The sequence below is a fragment of the Protomyctophum parallelum genome (genome assembly GCF_964188405.1).
Source record: "Protomyctophum parallelum genome assembly, chromosome: 15".
Lineage (NCBI taxonomy): Eukaryota > Metazoa > Chordata > Actinopteri > Myctophiformes > Myctophidae > Protomyctophum > Protomyctophum parallelum.
This window is the reverse complement of record NC_139710.1, coordinates 25,991,090-26,006,646: the sequence shown is the minus strand read 5'-3', so window position 1 is coordinate 26,006,646 and position 15,557 is coordinate 25,991,090.

Genomic DNA, 15,557 nt, shown 5'->3' with positions numbered 1-15,557 from the left:
TCTCTATGGCAATAGCACAAACTTTGGCATGCTACTAGTCCTACATACAAAATGATGAAAAACGAGGATAAATAAAAATTCAAAAAACGATGGGCTATAACCCATCGTTTTTTTTAATTTTTCCTTTTTTTCAAATCCTCAAAAATGATGAAAAACGGCATGCTATAGTATGCCGTACGATATGGGCTATAGCCCATGGTCCAAAATGATGACGTTCTCTCTACCGCAACATACTTAAAAGTATAGCGGTGTATGAGAATGGGTGTTGCGGAGGATGAGAAACATTAGCATGTTTAGCTAACAACAGAGAAAGAAGCCTACGTACTTACACCTAGCAACCCCATTCTAGCCTACTTAGGTTCATCTTACGGTGGACATGTTTGCCTGAAAAGGAATATTTGAAATGTTTCATAGTTTTAGAAATATAGTGCTTTCAAATTTACAATAGGGCTCAATGGCAGACATTGGCACGTCAAAAATCACTTTCACCTAGAAACTCCATTCACACTTTTTATTATTCAGATACTGTGGAGACACATGCTGGAACTTTTTTACTTTGAAATGTTTTATAGTTTCTGAGTTATTTAACTTAAACGCCCAATGCATTCTCTATGGCAATAGCACAAACTTTGGGATGCTACAAGTCCTACATAAGAAATGATGAAAAACGAGGATGAATAAAATTCAAAAAACGATGGGCTATAACCCATGTTTTGTTTTGTTTTTTCATTTTTTTCAAATCCTCAAAAATGATGAAAAACGGCGTGCTATAGTATGCCGTACGGTATGGGCTATAGCCCATGTTCAAAAATGATGAAAAACAGTCCTAAAAAGAATTTCAAAAATTCAAAAAACGATGGGCTATAACCCATGTTTTTTTTTTCTTCATTTTTTTCAAATCCTCAAAAATGATGAAAAACAGCGTGCTATAGTATGCCGTACGGTATGTGCTATAGCCCATGGTTCAAAAATGATAAAAAACGAGGATAAAAAAAAAAAAAAAAAAAAAAAAAACGATGGGCTATAACCCATGTTTTTTTTCATTTTTTTCAAATCCTCAAAAATGATGAAAAATGGCGTGCTATAGTATGCCGTACGGTATGGGCTATAGCCCATGTTCAAAAATGATGAAAAACAGTCCTAATTTTTTTTTTTAAATTTCAAAAAACGATGGGCTATAATCCATGTTTTTTTTTTCTTCATTTTTTTCAAATCCTCAAAAATGATGAAAAACAGCGTGCTATAGTATGCCGTACGGTATGGGCTATAGCCCATGTTCAAAAATGATGAAAAACGAGGTTAAAAACAAAATCAAAAATTAAAAAAACGATGGGCTATAACCCATGTTTTTTTTGTTTTTGTTTTTTCAAATCCTCAAAAATGATGAAAAACGGCGTGCTGTAGTAAGCCGTACGGTATGGGCTATAGCCCATGTTCAAAAATGATGAAAAACAGTCCTAATTTTTTTTTCAAAAATTCAAAAAACGATGGGCTATAACCCATGTTTTTTTTTTCTTCATTTTTTTCAAATCCTCAAAAATGATGAAAAACAGCGTGCTATAGTATGCCGTACAGTATGTGCTATAGCCCATGGTCAAAAATGATGAAAAACGTCTAAAAATAGACGTCTAAAACACGTCTAAAAATAGACGTGTTTTAGACGTCTATTTTTTGACGTTTTTATCCCATTTTTAGACGCTCGTCTAATAGCCCATACCATACGGCATACAATAGCACGCCGTTTTTCATCATTTTTGAGGATTTGAAAAAAATGATGAAAAAAAAAAAAACGATGGGTTATAGCCCATCGTTTTTTGATTTTTTTGAAGTTTTTTTAAATCCTCAAAAATGATGAAAAACGTCGTGCTATAGTATGCCGTAGGGTATGGGCATAGCCCATGGTCAAAAATGGGATAAAAAACGTCTAAAAATAGACGTCTAAAACACGTTTATTTTTAGACGTGATTTAGACGTCTATTTTTAGACGTTTTTATCCCATTTTTAGACGCTCGTCTAATAGCCCATACCATACGGCATACAATAGCACGCCGTTTTTCATCATTTTTGAGGATTTGAAAAAAAAGAAAAAAAAAAAAACGATGGGTTATAGCCCATCGTTTTTAGATTTTTAGATTTTTTTTCAAATCCTCAAAAATTATGAAAAACGGCGTGCTATAGTATGCCGTACGTTATGGGCTATAGCCCATGGTCAAAAATGCGATAAAAAACATCAAAAAATAGACGTCTAAAACACGTCTATTTTTAGACGTGTTTTAGACGTCTATATTTAGACGTTTTTATCCCATTTTTAGACGCTCGTCTAATAGCCCATACCATACGGCATACAATAACACGCCGTTTTTCATCATTTTTGAGGATTTGAAAAAAATGAAAAAAAAAAAAACGATGGGTTATAGCCCATTGTTTTTTGATTTTTTTTCAAATCCTCAAAAATGATGAAAAACGGCGTGCTATAGTATGCCGTAGGGTATGGGCCATAGCCCATGGTCAAAAATGGGATAAAAAACGTCTAAAAATAGACGTCTAAAACACGTCTAAAAATAGACGTGTTTTAGACGTCTATTTTTAGACGTTTTTATCCCATTTTTAGACGCTCGTCTAATAGCCCATACCATACGGCATACAATAGCACGCCGTTTTTCATCATTTTTGAGGATTTGAAAAAAATGAAAAAAAAAAAAAAACGATGGGTTATAGCCCATCGTTTTTTGATTTTTTTTTAATTATTTTTCAAATATAGTATAGATGTATTACCTTAATAAACATGGTCATGAATACTTTCTGCTTCCAGTCACTAGTTTAAAGTCTCATTTCTAATGTCATAATATTCTTTTTGGAAAATGATGGTCCCATTAATAAAAAAAATGACCATAAAGTCACGTATGTTCTGAGGGGCGTGGCTACCGTTACAGTCTATGATCGGGACTCCCCTCCCACTCAAGTCAAAATAAAAACCAACGGAGAAGAAGAGGTGAAGTCCCGCCTCGTGTCTGGGCCAGCCAATGGCCAGCTGGGCCAAAACGGAGCCAGCCAATGGCCAGCTGGGCCAAAACGGATCTAGAAATATGCCGATTTACATCAGGAATTACCATAGAATTACAGGCTTCATTTTACGTCCATGTTAGACCCGGGGAACGCTTTGTCCATATTTTTTACAGTCTATGGCTATAACCCATGTTTTTTTTTTTTCATTTTTTTCAAATCCTCAAAAATGATGAAAAACGGAGTGCTATAGTATGCCGTACGGTATGGGCTATAGCCCATGTTAAAAAATGATGAAAAACGAGGTTTAATTCTTTTTTCAAAAATTCAAAAAACGATGGGCTATAACCCATGTTATTTATTTTTTATTTATTTTTTTGCAAATCCTCAAAAATGATGAAAAACGGCGTGCTACAGTATGCCGTACGATATGGGCTATTAGACGAGCGTCTAAAAATGGGATAAAAAAATCAAAAAATAGACGTCTAAAATACGTCTAAAAATAGACGTGTTTTAGACGTCTATTTTTAGACGTTTTTTAGACATCTATTTTTAGACAGTTTTTATCCCATTTTTAGACGCACCTCTAATAGCCAGCTATTGGTCAGTGGGATGGTCAACAATTATGAAAAACGAGGATAAATATTTTTTTCAAAAATTCAAAAAACGATGGGCTATAACCCATTTTTTTTTCTTCATTTTTTAAAAATCCTCAAAAATGATGAAAAACGGCGTGCTATAGTATGCCGTATGGTATGGGCTATAGCCCATGGTAAAAAATGATGAAAAACGAGGATAAAAAAAAAATCAAAAATTCAAAAAACGATGGGCTATAACCCATGTTTTTTTATTTCTTCATTTTTTTCAAATCCTCAAAAATGATAAAAAACGGAGTGCTATAGTATGCCGTACGGTATGGGCTATAGCCCATGTTCAAAAATGATGAAAAACGAGGATAATAATTTTTTTCAAAAATTCAAAAAACGATGGGCTATAACCCATGTTTTTTTTTTTCTTCATTTTTTTCAAATCCTCAAAAATGATGAAAAACGGCGTGCTATAGTATGCCGTATGGTATGGGCTATAGCCCATGGTCAAAAATGATGAAAAACTAGGATAATTTTTTTTTCAAAAATTCAAAAAACGATGGGCTATAACCCATGTTTTGTTTTTCTTCATTTTTTTCAAATCCTCAAAAAATTATGAAAAACGGAGTGCTATACTATGCCGTACGGTATGGGCTATAGCCCATGTTCAAAAATGATGAAAAACGAGGTTAATTTATTTTTTCAAAAATTCAAAAAAACGATGGGCTATAACCCATGTTTTTTTTTTTCTTAATTTTTTTCAAATCCTCAAAAATGATGAAAAACGGCGTGCTATAGTATGCCGTATGGTATGGGCTATAGCCCATGGTCAAAAATGATGAAAAACGAGGATTAAAAAAAATTCAAAAAACGATGGGCTATAACCCATGTTTTTTTTTCTTCATTTTTTTCAAATCCTCAAAAATGATGAAAAACGGAGTGCTATAGTATGCCGTACGGTATGGGCTATAGCCCATGTTCAAAAATGATGAAAAACGATGGGCTATAACCCATGCTTTTTTTTTCTTCATTTTTTTCAAATCCTCAAAAATGATGAAAAACAGAGTGCTATACTATGCCGTACGGAATGGGCTACAGCCCATGTTCAAAAATGATGAAAAACGAGGTTAATTCTTTTTTCCAAAAATTCAAAAAACGATGGGCTATAACCCATGTTATTTTTTTTCTTCATTTTTTTCAAATCCTCAAAAATGATGAAAAACGGCGTGCTATAGTATGCCGTATGGTATGGGCTATAGCCCATGGTCAAAAATGATGAAAAACGAGGATAAAAAAAAATTCAAAAATTCAAAAAACAATGGGCTATAACCCATGTTTTTTTTTTTCTTCATTTTTTTCAAATCCTCAAAAATGATGAAAAACGGCGTGCTATACTATGCCGTACGGTATGGGCTAAAGCCCATGGTCAAAAATTATGAAAAACGAGGATAATTATTTTTTTCAAAATTTCAAAAAACGATGGGCTATAACCCATGTTTTTTTTTTTCTTCATTTTTTTCAAATCCTCAAAAATGATGAAAAACGGCGTGCTACAGTATGCCGTATGGTATGGGCTATACCCATGGTCAAAAATGATGAAAAACGAGGATAATTTTTTTTTCAAAAATTCAAAAAACGATGGGCTATGACCCATGTTTTGTTTTTCTTCTTTTTTTTCAAATCCTCAAAAAATGATGAAAAACTGAGTGCTATAGTATGCCGTACGGTATGGGCTATAGCCCATGTTCAAAAATGATGAAAAACGAGGTTAATTCTTTTTTCCAAAAATTCAAAAAACGATGGGCTATAACCCATGTTTTTTTTTTTCTTCATTTTTTTTAAATCCTCAAAAATGATGAAAAACGGCGTGCTATAGTATGCCGTATGGTATGGGCTATAGCCCATGGTCAAAAATGATGAAAAACGAGGTTAATTTATTTTTTCAAAAATTCAAAAAAACGATGGGCTATAACCCATGTTTTTTTTTTTCTTAATTTTTTTCAAATCCTCAAAAATGATGAAAAACGGCGTGCTATAGTATGCCGTATGGTATGGGCTATAGCCCATGGTCAAAAATGATGAAAAACGAGGATTAAAAAAAATTCAAAAAACGATGGGCTATAACCCATGTTTTTTTTTCTTCATTTTTTTCAAATCCTCAAAAATGATGAAAAACGGAGTGCTATAGTATGCCGTACGGTATGGGCTATAGCCCATGTTCAAAAATGATGAAAAACGATGGGCTATAACCCATGCTTTTTTTTTTCTTCATTTTTTTCAAATCCTCAAAAATGATGAAAAACAGAGTGCTATACTATGCCGTACGGAATGGGCTACAGCCCATGTTCAAAAATGATGAAAAACGAGGTTAATTCTTTTTTCCAAAAATTCAAAAAACGATGGGCTATAACCCATGTTTTTTTTTTTCTTCATTTTTTTCAAATCCTCAAAAATGATGAAAAACGGCGTGCTATAGTATGCCGTATGGTATGGGCTATAGCCCATGGTCAAAAATGATGAAAAACGAGGATAAAAAAAAATTCAAAAATTCAAAAAACAATGGGCTATAACCCATGTTTTTTTTTTTCTTCATTTTTTTCAAATCCTCAAAAATGATGAAAAACGGCGTGCTATACTATGCCGTACGGTATGGGCTAAAGCCCATGGTCAAAAATTATGAAAAACGAGGATAATTATTTTTTTCAAAATTTCAAAAAACGATGGGCTATAACCCATGTTTTTTTTTTTCTTCATTTTTTTCAAATCCTCAAAAATGATGAAAAACGGCGTGCTACAGTATGCCGTATGATATGGGCTATACCCATGGTCAAAAATGATGAAAAACGAGGATAATTTTTTTTTCAAAAATTCAAAAAACGATGGGCTATGACCCATGTTTAGTTTTTCTTCATTTTTTTCAAATCCTCAAAAAATGATGAAAAACTGAGTGCTATAGTATGCCGTACGGTATGGGCTATAGCCCATGTTCAAAAATGATGAAAAACGAGGTTAATTCTTTTTTCCAAAAATTCAAAAAACGATGGGCTATAACCCATGTTTTTTTTTTTCTTCATTTTTTTTAAATCCTCAAAAATGATGAAAAACGGCGTGCTATAGTATGCCGTATGGTATGGGCTATAGCCCATGGTCAAAAATGATGAAAAACGAGGATAAAAAAAAAATCAAAAATTCAAAAAACGATGGGCTATAACCCATGTTTTTTTTTTTCTTCATTTTTTTCAAATCCTCAAAAATGATGAAAAACGGCGTGCTATAGTATGCCGTATGGTATGGGCTATAGCCCATGGTCAAAAATGATGAAAAACGAGGATAATTTTTTTTTCAAAAATTCAAAAAACGATGGGCTATAACCCATGTTTTGTTTTTCTTCATTTTTTTCAAATCCTCAAAAAATGATGAAAAACGGCGTGCTATAGTATGCCGTACGGTATGGGCTAAAGCCCATGGTCAAAAATGATGAAAAACGAGGATAATTATTTTTTTCAAAAATTCAAAAAACGATGGGCTATAACCCATGTTTTTTTTTTTTTTCATTTTTTTCAAATCCTCAAAAATGATGAAAAACGGAGTGCTATAGTATGCCGTACGGTATGGGCTACAGCCCATGTTCAAAAATGATGAAAAACGAGGTTAATTCTTTTTTCCAAAAATTCAAAAAACGATGGGCTATAACCCATTTTTTTTTCTTCATTTTTTTTAAATCCTCAAAAATGATGAAAAACGGCGTGCTATAGTATGCCGTATGGTATGGGCTATAGCCCATGGTCAAAAATGATGAAAAACTAGGATAATTTTTTTTTCAAAAATTCAAAAAACGATGGGCTATAACCCATGTTTTGTTTTTCTTCATTTTTTTCAAATCCTCAAAAAATTATGAAAAACGGAGTGCTATAGTATGCCGTACGGTATGGGCTATAGCCCATGTTCAAAAATGATGAAAAACGAGGTTAATTTATTTTTTCAAAAATTCAAAAAAACGATGGGCTATAACCCATGTTTTTTTTTTTCTTCATTTTTTTCAAATCCTCAAAAATGATGAAAAACGGCGTGCTATAGTATGGCGTATGGTATGGGCTATAGCCCATGGTCAAAAATGATGAAAAACGAGGATAAAAAAAAATTCAAAAATTCAAAAAACAATGGGCTATAACCCATGTTTTTTTTTTTCTTCATTTTTTTCAAATCCTCAAAAATGATGAAAAACGGCGTGCTATACTATGCCGTACGGTATGGGCTAAAGCCCATGGTCAAAAATTATGAAAAACGAGGATAATTATTTTTTTCAAAATTTCAAAAAACGATGGGCTATAACCCATGTTTTTTTTTTTCTTCATTTTTTTCAAATCCTCAAAAATGATGAAAAACGGCGTGCTACAGTATGCCGTATGGTATGGGCTATACCCATGGTCAAAAATGATGAAAAACGAGGATAATTTTTTTTTCAAAAATTCAAAAAACGATGGGCTATGACCCATGTTTTGTTTTTCTTCATTTTTTTCAAATCCTCAAAAAATGATGAAAAACTGAGTGCTATAGTATGCCGTACGGTATGGGCTATAGCCCATGTTAAAAAATGATGAAAAACGAGGTTAATTCTTTTTTCCAAAAATTCAAAAAACGATGGGCTATAACCCATGTTTTTTTTTTTCTTCATTTTTTTTAAATCCTCAAAAATGATGAAAAACGGCGTGCTATAGTATGCCGTATGGTATGGGCTATAGCCCATGGTCAAAAATGATGAAAAACGAGGATAAAAAAAAAATCAAAAATTCAAAAAACGATGGGCTATAACCCATGTTTTTTTTTTTCTTCATTTTTTTCAAATCCTCAAAAATGATGAAAAACGGCGTGCTATAGTATGCCGTATGGTATGGGCTATAGCCCATGGTCAAAAATGATGAAAAACGAGGATAATTTTTTTTTCAAAAATTCAAAAAACGATGGGCTATAACCCATGTTTTGTTTTTCTTCATTTTTTTCAAATCCTCAAAAAATGATGAAAAACGGCGTGCTATAGTATGCCGTACGGTATGGGCTAAAGCCCATGGTCAAAAATGATGAAAAACGAGGATAATTATTTTTTTCAAAAATTCTAAAAACGATGGGCTATAACCCATGTTTTTTTTTTTTCTTCATTTTTTTCAAATCCTCAAAAATGATGAAAAACGGAGTGCTATAGTATGCCGTACGGTATGGGCTACAGCCCATGTTCAAAAATGATGAAAAACGAGGATAAAAAAAAATTCAAAAATTCAAAAAACAATGGGCTATAACCCATGTTTTTTTTTTTCTTCATTTTTTTCAAATCCTCAAAAATGATGAAAAACGGCGTGCTATACTATGCCGTACGGTATGGGCTAAAGCCCATGGTCAAAAATTATGAAAAACGAGGATAATTATTTTTTTCAAAATTTCAAAAAACGATGGGCTATAACCCATGTTTTTTTTTTTCTTCATTTTTTTCAAATCCTCAAAAATGATGAAAAACGGCGTGCTACAGTATGCCGTATGGTATGGGCTATACCCATGGTCAAAAATGATGAAAAACGAGGATAATTTTTTTTTCAAAAATTCAAAAAACGATGGGCTATGACCCATGTTTTGTTTTTCTTCATTTTTTTCAAATCCTCAAAAAATGATGAAAAACTGAGTGCTATAGTATGCCGTACGGTATGGGCTATAGCCCATGTTAAAAAATGATGAAAAACGAGGTTAATTCTTTTTTCCAAAAATTCAAAAAACGATGGGCTATAACCCATGTTTTTTTTTTTCTTCATTTTTTTTAAATCCTCAAAAATGATGAAAAACGGCGTGCTATAGTATGCCGTATGGTATGGGCTATAGCCCATGGTCAAAAATGATGAAAAACGAGGATAAAAAAAAATCAAAAATTCAAAAAACGATGGGCTATAACCCATGTTTTTTTTTTTCTTCATTTTTTTCAAATCCTCAAAAATGATGAAAAACGGCGTGCTATAGTATGCCGTATGGTATGGGCTATAGCCCATGGTCAAAAATGATGAAAAACGAGGATAATTTTTTTTTCAAAAATTCAAAAAACGATGGGCTATAACCCATGTTTTGTTTTTCTTCATTTTTTTCAAATCCTCAAAAAATGATGAAAAACGGCGTGCTATAGTATGCCGTACGGTATGGGCTAAAGCCCATGGTCAAAAATGATGAAAAACGAGGATAATTATTTTTTTCAAAAATTCAAAAAACGATGGGCTATAACCCATGTTTTTTTTTTTTCTTCATTTTTTTCAAATCCTCAAAAATGATGAAAAACGGAGTGCTATAGTATGCCGTACGGTATGGGCTACAGCCCATGTTCAAAAATGATGAAAAACGAGGTTAATTATTTTTTCCAAAAATTCAAAAAACGATGGGCTATAACCCATTTTTTTTTCTTCATTTTTTTTAAATCCTCAAAAATGATGAAAAACGGCGTGCTATAGTATGCCGTATGGTATGGGCTATAGCCCATGGTCAAAAATGATGAAAAACTAGGATAATTTTTTTTTCAAAAATTCTAAAAACGATGGGCTATAACCCATGTTTTGTTTTTCTTCATTTTTTTCAAATCCTCAAAAAATTATGAAAAACGGAGTGCTATAGTATGCCGTACGGTATGGGCTATAGCCCATGTTCAAAAATGATGAAAAACGAGGTTAATTTATTTTTTCAAAAATTCAAAAAAACGATGGGCTATAACCCATGTTTATTTTTTTCTTCATTTTTTTCAAATCCTCAAAAATGATGAAAAACGGAGTGCTATAGTATGCCGTACGGTATGGGCTATAGCCCATGTTCAAAAATGATGAAAAACGAGGATAATAAATTTTTTCAAAAATTCAAAAAACGATGGGCTATAACCCATGTTTTTTTTTTTCTTCATTTTTTTCAAATCCTCAAAAATGATGAAAAACGGCGTGCTATAGTATGCCGTATGGTATGGGCTATAGCCCATGGTCAAAAATGATGAAAAACTAGGATAATGTTTTTTTCAAAAATTCAAAAAACGATGGGCTATAACCCATGTTTAGTTTTTCTTCATTTTTTTCAAATCCTCAAAAATGATGAAAAACGGCGTGCTATAGTATGCCGTATGGTATGGGCTATAGCCCATGGTCAAAAATGATGAAAAACGAGGATAAAAAAAAATTCAAAAAACGATGGGCTATAACCCATGTTTTTTTTTTTCTTCATTTTTTTCAAATCCTCAAAAATGATGAAAAACGGCGTGCTATACTATGCCGTACGGTATGGGCTAAAGCCCATGGTCAAAAATTATGAAAAACGAGGATAATTATTTTTTTCAAAATTTCAAAAAACGATGGGCTATAACCCATGTTTTTTTTTTTTCTTCATTTTTTTCAAATCCTCAAAAATGATGAAAAACGGCGTGCTACAGTATGCCGTATGGTATGGGCTATACCCATGGTCAAAAATGATGAAAAACGAGGATAATTTTTTTTTCAAAAATTCAAAAAAACGATGGGCTATAACCCATGTTTTTTTTTTTCTTCATTTTTTTCAAATCCTCAAAAATGACGAAAAATGGAGTGCTATAGTATGCCGTACGGTATGGGCTATAGCCCATGTTCAAAAATGATGAAAAACGAGGATAATAATTTTTTTCAAAAATTCAAAAAACGATGGGCTATAACCCATGTTTTTTTTTTTCTTCATTTTTTTCAAATCCTCAAAAATGATGAAAAACGGCGTGCTATAGTATGCCGTATGGTATGGGCTATAGCCCATGGTCAAAAATGATGAAAAACTAGGATAATTTTTTTTTCAAAAATTCAAAAAACGATGGGCTATAACCCATGTTTTGTTTTTCTTCATTTTTTTCAAATCCTCAAAAAATTATGAAAAACGGAGTGCTATAGTATGCCGTACGGTATGGGCTATAGCCCATGTTCAAAAATGATGAAAAACGAGGTTAATTTATTTTTTCAAAAATTAAAAAAAACGATGGGCTATAACCCATGTTTTTTTTTTTCTTCATTTTTTTCAAATCCTCAAAAATGATGAAAAACAGAGTGCTATACTATGCCGTACGGAATGGGCTACAGCCCATGTTCAAAAATGATGAAAAACAAGGTTAATTCTTTTTTCCAAAAATTAAAAAAACGATGGGCTATAACCCATGTTTTTTTTTTTCTTCATTTTTTTCAAATCCTCAAAAATGATGAAAAACGGCGTGCTATAGTATGCTGTATGGTATGGGCTATAGCCCATGGTCAAAAATGATGAAAAACGAGGATAAAAAAAAATTCAAAAAACGATGGGCTATAACCCATGTTTTTTTTTTCTTCATTTTTTTCAAATCCTCAAAAATGATGAAAAACGGAGTGCTATAGTATGCCGTACGGTATGGGCTATAGCCCATGTTAAAAAATGATGAAAAACGATGGGCTATAACCCATGCTTTTTTTTTTCTTCATTTTTTTCAAATCCTCAAAAATGATGAAAAACAGAGTGCTATACTATGCCGTACGGAATGGGCTACAGCCCATGTTCAAAAATGATGAAAAACGAGGTTAATTATTTTTTCCAAAAATTCAAAAAACGATGGGCTATAACCCATGTTTTTTTTTTTCTTCATTTTTTTCAAATCCTCAAAAATGATGAAAAACGGCGTGCTATAGTATGCCGTATGGTATGGGCTATAGCCCATGGTCAAAAATGATGAAAAACGAGGATAAAAAAAAATTCAAAAATTCAAAAAACGATGGGCTATAACCCATGTTTTTTTTTTTCTTCATTTTTTTCAAATCCTCAAAAATGATGAAAAACGGCGTGCTATACTATGCCGTACGGTATGGGCTATACCCATGGTCAAAAATGATGAAAAACGAGGATATTTTTTTTTTCAAAAATTCAAAAAACGATGGGCTATAACCCATGTTTTTTTTTTTTCTTCATTTTTTTCAAATCCTCAAAAAATGATGAAAAACTGAGTGCTATAGTATGCCGTACGGTATGGGCTATAGCCCATGTTCAAAAATGATGAAAAACGAGGTTAATTCTTTTTTCCAAAAATTCAAAAAACGATGGGCTATAACCCATGTTTTTTTTTTTCTTCATTTTTTTCAAATCCTCAAAAATGATGAAAAACGGCGTGCTGTAGTATGCCGTATGGTATGGGCTATAGCCCATGGTCAAAAATGATGAAAAACGAGGATAATTTTTTTTTCAAAAATTCAAAAAACGATGGGCTATAACCCATGTTTTGTTTTTCTTCATTTTTTTCAAATCCTCAAAAAATGATGAAAAACGGAGTGCTATAGTATGCCGTACGGTATGGGCTATAGCCCATGTTCAAAAATGATGAAAAACGAGGATAATTATTTTTTTCAAAAATTCAAAAAACGATGGGCTATAACCCATGTTTTTTTTTTCTTCATTTTTTTCAAATCCTCAAAAATGATGAAAAACGGAGTGCTATAGTATGCCGTACGGTATGGGCTATAGCCCATGTTCAAAAATGATGAAAAACGAGGATAATAATTTTTTTCAAAAATTCAAAAAACGATGGGCTATAACCCATGTTTTTTTTTTTCTTCATTTTTTTCAAATCCTCAAAAATGATGAAAAACGGCGTGCTATAGTATGCCGTATGGTATGGGCTATAGCCCATGGTCAAAAATGATGAAAAACTAGGATAATTTTTTTTTCAAAAATTCAAAAAAACGATGGGCTATAACCCATGTTTTTTTTTTTCTTCATTTTTTTCAAATCCTCAAAAATGATGAAAAACAGAGTGCTATACTATGCCGTACGGAATGGGCTACAGCCCATGTTCAAAAATGATGAAAAACAAGGTTAATTCTTTTTTCCAAAAATTAAAAAAACGATGGGCTATAACCCATGTTTTTTTTTTTCTTCATTTTTTTCAAATCCTCAAAAATGATGAAAAACGGCGTGCTATAGTATGCCGTATGGTATGGGCTATAGCCCATGGTCAAAAATGATGAAAAACGAGGATAAAAAAAAATTCAAAAAACGATGGGCTATAACCCATGTTTTGTTTTTCTTCATTTTTTTCAAATCCTCAAAAAATGATGAAAAACGGAGTGCTATAGTATGCCGTACGGTATGGGCTATAGCCCATGTTCAAAAATGATGAAAAACGAGGTTAATTTATTTTTTCAAAAATTCAAAAAAACGATGGGCTATAACCCATGTTTTTTTTTTTCTTCATTTTTTTCAAATCCTCAAAAATGATGAAAAACAGAGTGCTATACTATGCCGTACGGAATGGGCTACAGCCCATGTTCAAAAATGATGAAAAACAAGGTTAATTCTTTTTTCCAAAAATTAAAAAAACGATGGGCTATAACCCATGTTTTTTTTTTCTTCATTTTTTTCAAATCCTCAAAAATGATGAAAAACGGCGTGCTATAGTATGCCGTATGGTATGGGCTATAGCCCATGGTCAAAAATGATGAAAAACGAGGATAAAAAAAAATTCAAAAAAACGATGGGCTATAACCCATGTTTTGTTTTTCTTCATTTTTTTCAAATCCTCAAAAAATGATGAAAAACGGAGTGCTATAGTATGCCGTACGGTATGGGCTATAGCCCATGTTCAAAAATGATGAAAAACGAGGATAATTATTTTTTTCAAAAATTCAAAAAACGATGGGCTATAACCCATGTTTTTTTTTTCTTCATTTTTTTCAAATCCTCAAAAATGATGAAAAACGGAGTGCTATAGCATACCGTACGGTATGGGCTATAGCCCATGTTCAAAAATGATGAAAAACGAGGTTAATTTATTTTTTCAAAAATTAAAAAAAACGATGGGCTATAACCCATGTTTTTTTTTTTCTTCATTTTTTTCAAATCCTCAAAAATGATGAAAAACGGCGTGCTACAGTATGCCGTATGGTATGGGCTATAGCCCATGGTCAAAAATTATGAAAAACGAGGATAATTTTTTTTTCAAAAATTCAAAAAACTATGGGCTATAACCCATGTTTTGTTTTTCTTCATTTTTTTCAAATCCTCAAAAAATGATGAAAAACGGAGTGCTATAGTATGCCGTACGGTATGGGCTATAGCCCATGTTCAAAAATGATGAAAAACGAGGATAATTATTTTTTTCAAAAATTCAAAAAACGATGGGCTATAACCCATGTTTTTTTTTTTCTTCATTTTTTTCAAATCCTCAAAAATGATGAAAAACGGCGTGCTACAGTATGCCGTATGGTATGGGCTATAGCCCATGGTCAAAAATTATGAAAAACGAGGATAATTTTTTTTTCAAAAATTCAAAAAACTATGGGCTATAACCCATGTTTTGTTTTTCTTCATTTTTTTCAAATCGTCAAAAAATGATGAAAAACGGAGTGCTATAGTATGCCGTACGGTATGGGCTATAGCCCATGTTCAAAAATGATGAAAAACGAGGATAATAATTTTTTTCAAAAATTCAAAAAACGCTGGGCTATAACCCATGTTTTTTTTTTTCTTCATTTTTTTCAAATCCTCAAAAATGATGAAAAACGGAGTGCTATAGTATGCCGTAGGGTATGGGCTATAGCCCATGTTCAAAAATGATGAAAAACGAGGATAAAAAAAAATTAAAAAATTAAAAAAACGATGGGCTATAACCCATGTTTTTTTTTCTTCATTTTTTTCAAATCCTCAAAAATGATGAAAAACGGCGTGCTATAGTATGCCGTATGGTATGGGCTATAGCCCATGGTCAAAAATTATGAAAAACGAGGATAATTTTTTTTTCAAAAATTCAAAAAACTATGGGCTATAACCCATGTTTTTTTTTTCTTCATTTTTATCAAATCCTCAAAAATGTAGAAAAACAGAGTGCTATACTATGCCGTACGGAATGGGCTACAGCCCATGTTCAAAAATGATGAAAAACGAGGTTAATTCTTTTTTCCAAAAATTCAAAAAACGATGGGCTATAAC